The 13,439-nt window shown below is 38.3% G+C and overlaps 1 protein-coding gene across 5 annotated transcripts in view; it reads left to right on the forward strand.

The window, feature by feature from the left end:
* Positions 1–13,439, forward strand: part of WWC3 (WWC family member 3) — an 89,531-nt gene that overhangs the window by 635 nt on the left and 75,457 nt on the right. The window lies entirely within an intron of this gene.

The raw sequence follows: 13,439 nt of genomic DNA on the forward strand, positions 1-13,439 counted from the left end.
GGGGGCTGCCTGGGGGGAAGAAACTTGTCTTAAAGTTTGGCTGCCCCCCTCTTCCCGTCTCCTTTGCCTTCCCTGACTCTCAGGGGCCCGGCCCAGCGGCAGAAAGCCGTAATATTAGTATTTAGGAGTAAGAAGCCTTTGGCCCCGGGAAAGAGCATCCCTGGTGTGGCGACTGACAAGCTGTCTCTGTGCTTGACTGGGCTTTTTTAGAGTTCCTTTTCTCCTCTTCCCAAACAGAAAGAGGTTTGGCTGTCTCGTTATGGCCTTGCAGTTAATTTCAAGGGGTATTCCCCAGAGGCAGTTTCAGGAGTCCCTGCTTATTCCACAAATCTTGCAGAATCCAGGGAATCTTTCATTCTGCAATGTCGCCTTTCCGTATCATTCCTTGTGAACAAAGTTAATCCTAGTTATCCTGGTTGTATCCCTCATTGTTCTCTCTGGACACGCGCTTGAGAGATTCTCAAGCCCCAGCTCACTGCAGCAAGTTCTGAAGCTCCTTTTAAAAATTGATACTTCATGCTGAAATCCAGATCTCTCTTATACAATCATGAACTCAGACTTCTTTTCGCCAACTCCAAATTTTGACATTTGGATGGGGGTGGTGGTGGTGGAAATCAGTCTCTGATCTGTGGTAACTCAGGGGCCTTTGTTATCAGCATCTCTATCTTTGTGCTGAATCTCTGCAGGAAACATAAGGGGGGGTGGGGGTTCAACACAATGTTTTTTATTTCCCAGGCTGCTGTTTTAAGCCATTCTGCTTCTTTTAATATGCTGTCTTGTGTTTTTACGTTTTAGGGATAAACACTAAATATACATAGCATCAGTTGCATTAACTTGTATTCTGATGGTATTTTTATAAAAGTTAACAGTGGTTTCAGAACTAGTCTTCTGTACCTTCAAGCACAAGTGACTTTGTGTACATGTTGCTGGGGTCTTGTTTTATAATAATAATGCTTTGTGTGCATGTTATAGGATATTGCTGCTTTTTTAAGAACAAACTTTGCACAGTATCCTTTAAAAGGATTTAAGGCTGTGGTAATATGCATATTTATTTGTAAACAGGTCTCATTGAAATTGATGGGACTAACTTCTGAGCAAGCACTGATGGAATTGGTTCATTAAGTATGTATGTTTAAATCCAGGCACTATCTGTAGTAATGGCCAAGGGGGCCATAAAGCATGCTCTCATAGATGTTAATGTATATTGAATTATGTCTTCAAAAAAATACTTGACAGTTGTAAAGTGAATGAGTAAAATTGTAGTAAAGCCACTTTACACTTGTAAAATACTACTGAGAGTACTTTTAGAAACACCAAGAATGGAATGCTGTGATAGGATAATGCAGTCTTTTTAGATACATTCTTTGATGCTAGTCAAGTAAACTGTCTTGCTCAGATGTTGTTCACAGGCATGATTGGGAAATGCTGCTAAGTGATAGGTGAATTTGTTCAGGAATTTTGTTATATTTTTGATAAACATCTTATTTCTTTTGTGATTATTGTATAAGGTAACAGTAAAAGAGAAGTAGTGCATGCTGTGTTTAGGACTGTATCTGCTGTCACTAAGATTTTCCATAGGGGAATGTGGTTTTAGGAGTGAGGCCATGTGTAGTGTAACAAATAAGAGTTTGTATTTTTTGAATGCTTTCATGAACCCTGATGAGATGAATATAGCCAAGCAATGACAGAGATAACGAAATATTAACAAATAGCAGAAAATAGATGAGGGTAAGGACAATTGCTGTGTGTTTGAGATTAATTTGAAGAAATGGATGCAGTGACAAATCATTTGCATGTCATGAGGTTCATAGGGCCTGTACTAACATTTTTCAGTAGTATGACAGATGGGGCATGTTTTTCTTGATGTGCTGCTGATTCTTGCTATCTTATTTAAAATATTGTCTCAAATATTAGACATGTAGGTTTGCATCAACTTTTCAGGGTTTGTGGTAGTTGGTATTCTTGTAGGGTGCCACACTGCTGGTTCCCATGCGGTGTGCAATTTATGCTGCAGTACACAACAGTGACTATTGAAATATTGTATACTGACAGAGGAGCAATTGAACTTCATCCTGCACATTCTTTTTTAATGGTGGCTATAGAATTTGGAACTTTTGTTGGACAATGAATTTGCTTCTCTCAGGTTGGTAATTTGCACTGTTTCCAAATGTGTGCTCTAAAAATATGGTGACAAATGCATAGATAAATATTAACTAGGACCAACTCCAATGAGATTACAACTGTTTTCCTTATCTGATAGACTATTGTTTCATGCAAGTGATCATTTTGTTAGCGTGCATCCAGTCACAAGCCTTTTGTCTAAATCTCTAAGAAAATTATTGAGAACACTTGCCAGTACTTTACATGCCCATGAAACAAGAAATATCTCTGTGTATTTTCTATATTTGCGTTGTGGTTTCATAACTTGGAAGCTTGAATATCAGCCAGAACTACCTTACCAAAAATATGTATGGAATTTTAAGTAAGACCCAGAAATGTTTAAATTGTGTCTTTGTTAAAGAGTGTAGTTAAAAATGTGTGCAATTTTTACTCTTTAAAAAAGGGAGGGAGAGTCTTGACCTAACTTGCAATAATTTTACATTTTTTTTAAAAAAAGTCTATTTTGTGATTGTTCAGCTCAGTAACTGAGATCCAGATAGCTACCCTAGGCATTGTTTTGAATGACGGACAGTCTCCTTTCCATACCCATTCAAACCCTACTTTTTAAAAGTCTCCATAGCTTCAAAGCCATGTAGCATGTAGTTCTTTGAGAAACACATGCTTGCTCTTAAGTTTTGAAACATGGTTTACTCTACAAACATTATAATCATAGAGCTGGGAGGGACCTCCAGGGTTATCTAGTCCTACACAATGCTGAAAATTCATAAGTACCTCCTCCCTATACACATACACCCAGTGACCCCTGTGCCATGCCCAGATTTTTTTTTTTTTAAAAAAACCCTCTTCAAGATCCCTGATAAAACTGGCCAGGAGAAGAATCACTGTCTGACCCCAAAGTGGCAATCAGCATATTCCTGGGCATGTAAGAAGAGGTCATGAGATTTAAGGACTGATGCAACCCCTCCTGCCCCCCTTCTAGTGATTTGCCTAACAGGCTTTATGTACAAGCAGATTCCAGAACATAGCTATAGGATGTGTGTACTGCATGTTTCTTTGTTTGAAAAAAAAGTATTAATATGCATTCTTCACCAGTGAAAGCTGAATCTGGGTATGTATAACACAGTTGGAGTCTAGTGGCACCTTTAAGACCAACAAAGTTAAATTTACCTTTCCTGTGTTTGCACTTTTTCAGATACATTGAAACGAAATTCTTCAAGCCTTACATATAGATGGTGGTGGGGTGTTAGTTGCCAGGAATGCATAAGTAACCGGGCAATAAGTATAACTAAGACTGGATTAAAGCAGTTGGTAATTGTGTAACTTACCCCATTTCTTCTCAAGGGCAAAGTGAAGAAGCTATGAATACATTTGAAGGATCATACCTGACCTACTGGAAATCTTCCTCAGTCTTAGTCTGAATAGGAGATGCTACTGGGTGTTACCTGTATGTTTTAAAGCTGCTTTAGGTCTAAGGGGGGAAAAATTCTAGACAGTTCTAAGGACTGTTAAGTAGCCAGAACTGTTTTCCTCATTTGCTAGCACTGTCATAGAATCACAGAATGTTCAGAGCATTGAAGTGGAGTCCAGACCCGGATGCTTATTGTTTGAAGTACTTTAAATATTTATTTTGGCATTGTGTGGTTGAAGTGAGGTTGTTTAGGCTTCCAAATGAAGTCTACAAAACTACTGGCCCACTAATCTTTACTGGCCTGATGCAATAACAATCTGAGAGTAGGGTGAAACCAACTCAACTAAAGTTTCCCTACCTAATCACTTTGAATCATTTGGCTATCTGCAAGATGGTTAAAGATATTGAATGCTGTTTCATAGTAACAGGATGGTTAGTTTCAGGTGGGTAGCCATGTTGGTCTAAAGCAGCAGAACAAAGCTTGAGTCCAGTGGCACCTTTAAGACCAACAGAGTTATGTTCAAGGTATAAACTTGCATGTGCATGCACATTTCTTCAGATACAATAAAATGAAATTACCAGTCCATATATACAGGTAGAGGGTGAGCAGTAGATTCGCATACAGTGTAGTGAAGATGTTTTACAGATTCAAGGACCAAACAGGAATAACAAGCTTAGTTTATATGGCTACCATTTGCTGGGTTTAATTTGTGAGGGGGGAACATAGTAAAGGATTTGAGATTGGTGGAAAGATATATCCTTAATTTTGGAATGCTGAGATTAATTAACTGAGACCCTGCCATTATGCTCCATCTGTCTTTTCTGAAGCATGGAGGCTACCTTGCAGCAGCATCTTCTTTGAAGTGGGGATATTGGCTGACCAGAGAAATACATTCCAATCTACAATTCCAAATTACATTATGTGCTGCCGTTCATTACATTACATCTACTATTCTAATCTGTTACTCCAAATAAGAAATAAAATAAAAAGGATGTATGGCCCTTCTGGGGGATTTGTGAGACTACAGATGTAAGGACTAAATCAGGTTAGCATAGGCAGTAAGATAAAAACAACTCAATATCCTTGTTAAGTCCTGGGGATTCCATTGTTCTGAGTTTTGTAATAACTTGCAACTCAGCAGTTTTCCTTTCTCGTCTGTTCCAGAAATCCCTCTGCAATAAAACAGTTTCTTTGAGGTCACTCATAGAATGTCCTGGAAGGTTGACATGTTAATTTTATGATTCTTGATGACAGATTTGTATACACTTATCCTTTTGCGTAGGGTTTGGTGTATTTGCCCTATGTAAAGAATCAAAGGATACTGTTGGCATTTAGCGGCGTATATAATGTTAGAAGATGAGCATGTGAATGAACCTGAGATGGTGTAGTTGATGTTGTTAGGTCCAGTGATTGTGTTGTCTGGGTGTATGTGGCAGTAGGATAAAAATTACTCCTGTCATAGTTTGTGGAGTAAGACTCTGCCTTTTAATATTTTGAGGTTTCAGAAAAGATTGCTGTATAGTTCTGTGAGGTGCATTGTTGCCATGTATGCAGAAGGCATGAAAGGATTAAATGGATGCACAATGAATTCATCATAACTCTGAAATTAGCAGTTAATCCATCCTAGTATGTTTAAACTCTCAGTTGATGCAACGGTATTAAAAATTTCATTCAAAAGGTCAACTTAATAAATGTAATATTTAAAATAGTGTTTAGTTGGGTCCATTAATTTGTTTAATTTGTTTTTGTCAAGGTAAGACTGTAAATACTGGCATAGGCTATTTAGCACACCTTGAAAAATTGAGTGTTATATGAAAGTTTGGATGAAGCTTTTCAATAGAGTGCCTTGGTTTCAATAAAATCTCCACCTTGCTTACAAATTTGAGTGGAGGATGTTAGGTGATGGTTTGTTGGCATCAGAGATAAATTTAGATGACTGCTTAATTTATGGCCAATACAGCAATAATCTTGAAAACATATGACCAGTGTTTTGGCCACTGAAAATTTCAGGGTTCCCCCCCCCCCACACTTAGACCAGTGGCCTCTTAGATCAGGGGTGGCCAATGGTAGCGCTCCAGATGTTTTTTGCCAACAACTCCCATCAGCCTCAGCCAGCATGGCCAATGGCTGGGGCTGATGGGAGTTGTAGGCAGAAAACATCAGGAGAGCTGCCGTTGGCCACCCCTGTCTTAGATCTTTAAAAAAAGGTAGTCCTCTGTGCAAGCACCTGTCGTTTCTGACTCTGGTGTGATATCGCATCATGATGTTTTCGCGGTGAACTTTTAAAATGGGATTTAAGCCATCAGTGAACTCTTTATTTTTGGTCTGAATCTTACTTTCTGTGTATTTCTTTTTAAGCAGTAAAGAGAAGAAGGTCTGGATGTTGTATTCAAGTCTGGATATTGTATTCAGGATGCAGTATAAAACAGATCTCTTTTGTGAGTTATAAAAAAATTGCATGTGGGAAGAAATACTACTTAAATTCCTTACTGCACCTCAGATATTCTTTAATACTTTAAGAGCTTTACAGATCACCCCATCCATTAAAAATGCAAAAAAAAATCCTTTCACTGAAAAGGAACAGAGAAGGATAATCTAAAACTGTAGTTATATGTGGTATATTCAGATCTGTGTTTTAGGTAAGGTTAACTCTTCCCCATCCAAAAAAAGACTTGTTCCAACATAACTGGGAAGATGTCTGTGTAGCTGTGCTAGTCCATAGCAAAATCTTTAAAAAGTAATACTTTTTATTAAGATCAGTAAAAATAAGACTATATATACATATTTGAGTCTTCCAGAATTCTTCATCATATTTTGTGTTAAAAAGTTGGGTTGGATTTGGGGGGTGGGGGGAGATCTTAAGGCCTCTTTCTCTGTATCCTGTGTAGGTTGCTTGGCTGACTTCAGTGGGCACAGGATGTTGCTAGAAGGTTTCAGGTTGCACCTTTGGCATGCTGGGAAGAAGAAAAAATTGCTGTCTTGTTTGACACAAATACATTAATTGAATTATATATGTTATTTTCCTATGCTAATAGTTCGGACATCTGCCCATGCATAGAATTAGTCTTGTATAATTGGTTGCAGGTGAGCCAACTTGTCATCTTTGTGCCTCTCCCCTCTGACAAAGATCAGATTTGTAATTTTCAGGCTACATTAATAAGGTTGCCATTAAAGGTATTTGAATTTGAATAAGGTTGCCAGCATAATGTTCAAAGTGGCATCTTCCCCTTTTTCATCATGGGTTGATTGCATCAGTTCATTGCATCTGTAGAGACTGATTGAAATAACAGAATGTGAGCTAAACAATAGTATCCATTGGAATTAAAAGATCTGGGAAATGGAGTGATAAATGGGTTTTGGGAGTAACGTTTTTTTAGGATGGGTTGTAAGATGGGAATATGTCCTATTTAATTAACCTGGGTATATGTGTAGATAGGTAAAGGAAGTCCCCTGTGCATGCACCAGTTGTTTCCGACTCTGGGGTGACATTGCATCACAATGTTTTTGCGGCAGACTTTTTATGGGGTGGTTTGCCATTGCTTTCCCCAGTCATCTACACTTTCCCCCCAGCAAGCTGGGTACTCATTTTACTGACCTCGGAAGGATGGAAGGCTGAGCTGGCTACCTGAATCCAGCTTCTGCCGGGATCGAACTCAGGTCGTGAGCAGAGCTTAGGACTGCAATACTGCAGCTTTACCACTCTGTGTCACAAGGCTGTTATATGTGTAGATAGATTAGTGTATGTGTAGACAGTTTAGTGTATGTGTAGATAGATTAGTAAAAAATGCCTTACAAGTTCCCCATGTTCTCTGGGTGCTGGTGTTACAGCCCCAAATATTTTGGAATGGAAATGAATTTGCAGCTATCTATGGCAGAATGCTTCTGAAGTTCCCATCCATGATTCAGGCACAAAACTGGTTTGGGAACTTCTTGTGAAAGTTGTAATTAATTTGATATAAAGGGTTTTGTCTGTCGCTTAACTTGGGTACCCTGCAATAGCATGGAGAAGCTTGTAATAACAGGTGTGCATGTGTTATTTCTTCTTACATTTAATGATTTTTATCTTGAAGGTTTTAGTATAGGTCTTAAGGAGTGTATAATTGGATTATTTTAAAACTTCATTTTCTATAAACTAAAATATGGCTGCTTGAATTTAACAACCTAATTATCTTATCAGTGGCTTGTTTTCTTTAGCATACTCAATTTTTTTGAAATATTCTTAGATGCTTGTTTGCTGTACTGTGCAATTCAGGATACTGTGAAATACCCTTTGTAGTTGAGTTTTTTTATAAAGGAATTATGCTGAAACACAGAGTAAAACTTCAGAGTACTGCAGGCCAGCAAATTCCCATATGAGCATAAAGAGCTGAACAAAATCAGTCAGCACTGCCAACACAGCTGAGCTTACTAGTCATCAGGAAGAGTGCTTCTAAATACACCTGGGTTTAAATGGACAATCAACAAAAGTAGGAAGCTCTCTGTTTTTTAAAAAAACTCCAAACATGTGTGGCTTGTAATACTATACATTCCACTTAAAGTGTCTTTAACTTGGAACAACATAAAATTAATGAACTAATTCTAAAGCCTTACAATAATCTGAGATTGAGCACAACTTTGCAGTACAGTCCTATACACACAACAAAGTTTGAGTCCAGTGGCACCCTTAAAATCAACAAGTGTGAAGTGTGCATGCATACAGAAGCTTATACTCAGAATTAAACCTTTTTGATCTTAAAGGTACCACTGCACTCAAACTTTGTTCTGTTGTTTCAGACCAGCATAGCTACTTATCTGAATCCCATACTCAGGGGTGTGAAACGTGCGGCTGTATCAGGCCCCCGAGCAACTGGTGTCATATGCTTCCTTCTCCCTCTCTTTTGCTTCCTTCTGCATAACAGTTTGCTTTGCAAGGCTGTCTCAATCGCACAGCAAAGCTACTGAGCCAAACCTCTTATTTCTCTTGGCTGAGGCTCCTCCCCCTCCTAGTCCCCTGGGGAAGGAAAGCGCAGAGCTTCCTTTGCCCAGTTTCCATGGGAGAAATACAATGAAAGCACCTTTAAGACTGAGTGTTAATGTTTTAAGCATGTTTAAAGAAGTTTTAAACATCTTTAATTGTGTTTGTGTCCTTTATAAAGTTTATATCTCTGCTACCTAATCTTAAATAGGTACATACATGGCCCAGCCAGGCATGGCCTGGCCCAACAAGGTCTCATTTATGTTATAATAATAATATAATAATTTTTTATTTCTATCCCGCCCTCCCCGCCGGAGCAGGCTCAGGGCGGCTCACAACATAAAATACACATTACATCAATTATACTTATAAAAACATAGTTAAAACAATTACAATTATTAAAATTAGCATAACAATAAGGCGTTAACAATAAAGTGTTATAAACAGATGTTATGTTTATAACGGATATGTTAGATCCGGCCCTCATCACAAATGAGTTCGACACCCCTGCAAGTTACTTTAGCAAAAAAAAATCCATCGTCATAAGTGGATTTAGACTAAAGTCTAATGTATGTTTAGGATTGCATTACAAGTTATGTAACAGTGTAGATTTCCTGGACATCATTGCTGACCACCCCCACCTCCCAGAGATAATATTATTATTATTTCTGATTCTTCCCTAAGTTATTTTTGGGGATTCCCCAGGAGCAGCATTCCAGGGTGCATTTTGGGCTCCTCCGTGAGGAAGGACTAGGCAAATATTGCCCCCCTTATTTGCACCCATGGAAATCTAAGTGAGATTCAAGTCAGTGCTTGAAACTTTGTTTAAGAGCTAAAATGTACCAGAAATGTAGCCTTTCTTCTCAGTGAGAAAGACTGTTCTCCTGGATGATGATGATTAAGAAGGCAGTAATTATTCATATATAATGATTGTACATGAATTTTTCTATACTATATCTGAAATGGAATGTAGATATAAGCATGCATGCCTTGTTTAGATACTGTGTTGTGAATGAATGAAAGAGGTAGATGTGAAATGTATTCTAGGAAGAAGAACTTTTCTCAGTTAGGTTGTTGGTGGTAGCAAAGCATTTCTGTATAAGTTTTGTGTTCAGGGTTGGCAGAGTTCTGATACCCTGATGTTTCCTTTGTAAGTTTTAGCATATCATTGGCTATTATGATGGGCATTGTTAACAGAAAAAGTGTAACACCTTTACACATCTTATGACTGATTTATTTAAGACATAGAGCCCCATAGCGCAGAGTGTTAAAGCTGCAGTACTTCAGTCCTAAGCTCTGCTCACTACCTGAGTTCGATCCCCAGTGGAAGCTGGGTTTTCAGGTAGCCGGCTCGAGGTTGACTCTGGCTTCCATCCTTCCGAGGTCGGTAAAATGAGTACCCAGATTGCTGGAGGGAAAGTGTAGATGATTGGGGAAGACAATGGCAAAGCACCCTGTAAAAAGTCTGCCGTGAAAGCAACGTCACCCCAGAGTCGGAAACGACTGGTGCTTTCACAGGGGAGCTTTCCTTTTCTTTACCCTTGTCTTTTCTAACATTGTTTAAAGGTGGCTTACGAACAACTTTATTTAGGTTAAAATTGCCTTTGATCAGTTTGGAAAATTGCCCTTTTTCTTTGTACAAAGAATAACGCATACTCAAATATAGAAAAATGGAAGAAAAATCTAATAGCTTATTTTTCTTTTGCAAATTTTCAATGCATATTGCTTTACCTTTGTTGTACTGGGAGACTTGATTAAATGTAGGTTTGCATGTAGCTTGGAGGGTAGGTTGTGTTCTCAGCTTTTGGCCTCACCGCCTCTCCAACCTTATGCATGTAGAACTTTTTGTGGACCATGACATCCACTTCTATATTTTCGACCAGGTCATGTCCCACTCTATAATATGAATGAGGGCAGCCGTTTCCCATTTTTTGAGAGGTGAATCCGTTCACCTTCAAAATTATTCTAGTAGAGGAGAGGACAGGCCTGCAGCTTGTTCCTGTGTCTAAGTATTTGTGTTTCCCACACATTTAGAAATTTCTTTTAAAAAACTCATGATTTTGCTTAAATATTTATATTACATACTGCAGCATTTGATAAGATTTTCCATTACCTCTATGGGAAGCTGTTCATACACTGGTTTTATATGTGGCATACCAGCAAATAGCTATCTTTGCATAGTGGAACTTCAAGGGTTTTTGACTTTTGCATAATTATTTCTTACAGGTATTGTTCTGCAGGGTTTTTTTTAGAGGATTAGAAAACCTAAAGCATTATGGATTGTATTTGTGTAAAGGGAACTTAATGCTGTTTTAAGATGAGACTTGAAGCATAAAAATGTGTTTTTTAAATTTGAAAATAAATTATGGCTCTGGTCCCATGGAAAATATGTGCCCTGCTCATAGAAACACATTCACTTTGCTATTCCATAAATAGAAACCTTCAAAGTGAAGGATTGTGAATTTGTAGGTTGTGAATTCTGTAGTGAGTAGGAACAAATGTATATTTAAAGAAAAAAGTCATCACGTTTTTTTTAAAAAAGCTTTGTGGTGTCTTTTGTCAAAGTTTGGAATATGAACCCCCCCCCCCTCCCATTAGGGTCACCACTGTTCAGCTTTTGTAACTAATGAACAAATGCAAGCATTTGTTTTGTAAAGAAACTTACTTTATAAACAGTTTTCTATGTGGTATTGTACTGTTCACAATTGAAACACAGCCCTTGTTGAACTCCAAAACTTATTGGCTAATAACTTGGAAAGAATAGATTTTTGTTAAGGGGAGAGGGGAGGCTAAGCCAACATTTTATCTCAGAATTTCTGTTAGATTTTATTGAACAAGGTGTTCAGCTTTGGGGTGGGGAGACAAAAATTACTCTTGAACAACAAATAGGATAGAGTTGTAGCTTTAACATTAAAGCAACGTTGTTATATATAAGAAACTCCAAGAAGGCATTTATGAGGTGTGGAATGAATGGTATGCTTGCACTAGCTCCTTCAGGCAGAATATTTCCAGTGTGCCAGGCAAGGTCCTATACATGCTGTTTCCCTTTCCAGATCAAAATATTTTTCTTCTGTAAATCCAAAGAGAGCCTTTGCATACTTGGAAAAGGTACTTTTGCTGGAATAATTGATACTCACTTGGTTCCTATGAGCAGTTTGATCGTAGTCTCTTTAATTAGTAGGGTACAATCCAAGATTTGTGCAGCATCAGCAGAAGTTATATCCTGCCTCAGACAAGTGGAGCAATGTTGTTAATTTATTACCCACATGTTTCCCCAAATTAGCTTTTCCCTTCCTTCAAAAATTAACGTTTTTTTGGTGGGGGGGTATAAATGTTGGGGTAAATGTATATGCAATATTGGCTTTCTTATCAAATCTAAACATCTTTAAAGAACAGAAAATGCATAAGTCAAAGTATAGTTTATAAAAATTACACTGTTTAGTATATTTATGAATTTAGAAGAATAAGTAGCTTTGTTCTTTTCAAACACAGCTGCCAGAAGGAGATATGAACTGCTATACTCTGATACCTAAGCAAATACATTATAGTTTTGTAGTTTTGCTTATTTGATAAGTTAGGTAAAAGAAAAGTTGAAAACAGTGTGATGTTTGATAATTCCAGGTGAATTACAGATATTAGTCTGTAATGGCAAAACCCCCAGAAGTCATGTGGCACCTTGAAGTGCAACAAAACTTATTTATGGCTGTGCTTCTGTGACTAAACTTCTCTTCATCAAATACATGAAGTTGGTTTTTAGTCACTTCATTTATTCTTCACCTTTCTCCCCAATGAGAACCTGAAGTGGTTTACGTTATTTTCTCCTCCATGTTCTCCTCACAGCTATCTTGTGAGGTAAGCTAGGTTATGTGAGTATGAGACTTGCCCAAGACTCACTCAGCAAGCTTCCATAGTAGCACAACGGTTTGGACAGGGGACTCCTTGATCCTGATTTGGCATGCAAACCGCTATATCACACTGTTGGTTATGCAGATATACGTAACAGCTGCAAACAGAAAGAGACCTTAGAAAGAGAATAGTTTTTAAAAATCCAGTGTAGAGAAGGAGATTGGATTTATATCTCGCCCTTCACTACCTGAAGGAGTCTCAGAGCAGTTTACAATCTCCTTTCCATTCCTCTCCCCACAACAGACACCTTGTGAGCAATGTTTCCTCTAAGCTGCAGAGTCTTGTGAGCAAAAATTCTACTTTGTGAGCTACTGGCATTAAAGTTGTGAGCTACTGCATAAATTATTGTGCTCTGGGGTCATCCTTCCTGAGCTAAGACAAAATTATGTGAGCTGGAGGCTAAAAATCTGTAAGCTAGCTCACGCTAACTCAGCTTAGAGGGAATACTGCCTGTGAGGTAGGTGGAGCTGAGAGAGTTCTGACAGAAACTGCTCTTGAGAGGAACAGCTCTGCAAGAACTTGTGACTGACTCAAGGTCACATCAGTAGATGCACATGGAGGAGTGGGGAATCAAACCCAGTTCTCCCAGATAAACAGTTCAAGCATTCTACCACTACATCAAACTGGCTCTAGAAGGGCACTATGACACATGGATTTGTGAGAGAAATCATGCCTCCATCTTTTTGACTCTTTCTTTGCCTTCCTGTTCTTTTTATTCTGTTGTCTCATAGCTCTGCCATCTACTGATCTGTCCTGTTATGTTCCTCTTCTGCTGTGTCCTCTGCTATGATCCTTTTAGTACCTCTGCTGAATTCATACCTGGTGATTTTTATGACTGTCACTCTGTCTCTTTGTGACAGTAGCCTCTGTTACTTCTGGCTCACTTATTGGAAGCCACTGCTTGCATCACCTGTTGATTTGTTTTTGCAATGAGGGGCCACTGTTCAAAAGAGGTTATTGTACATTTTGATGATGGCTGTATAGTATTATGTAATACTATAATTTGTCCATCTACACCAAATAAATGAATAGTTAGTATCTCATGACTT

Source organism: Heteronotia binoei, chromosome 3 (genome assembly GCF_032191835.1).
Source record: "Heteronotia binoei isolate CCM8104 ecotype False Entrance Well chromosome 3, APGP_CSIRO_Hbin_v1, whole genome shotgun sequence".
Taxonomy (NCBI): Eukaryota; Metazoa; Chordata; class Lepidosauria; order Squamata; family Gekkonidae; genus Heteronotia; species Heteronotia binoei.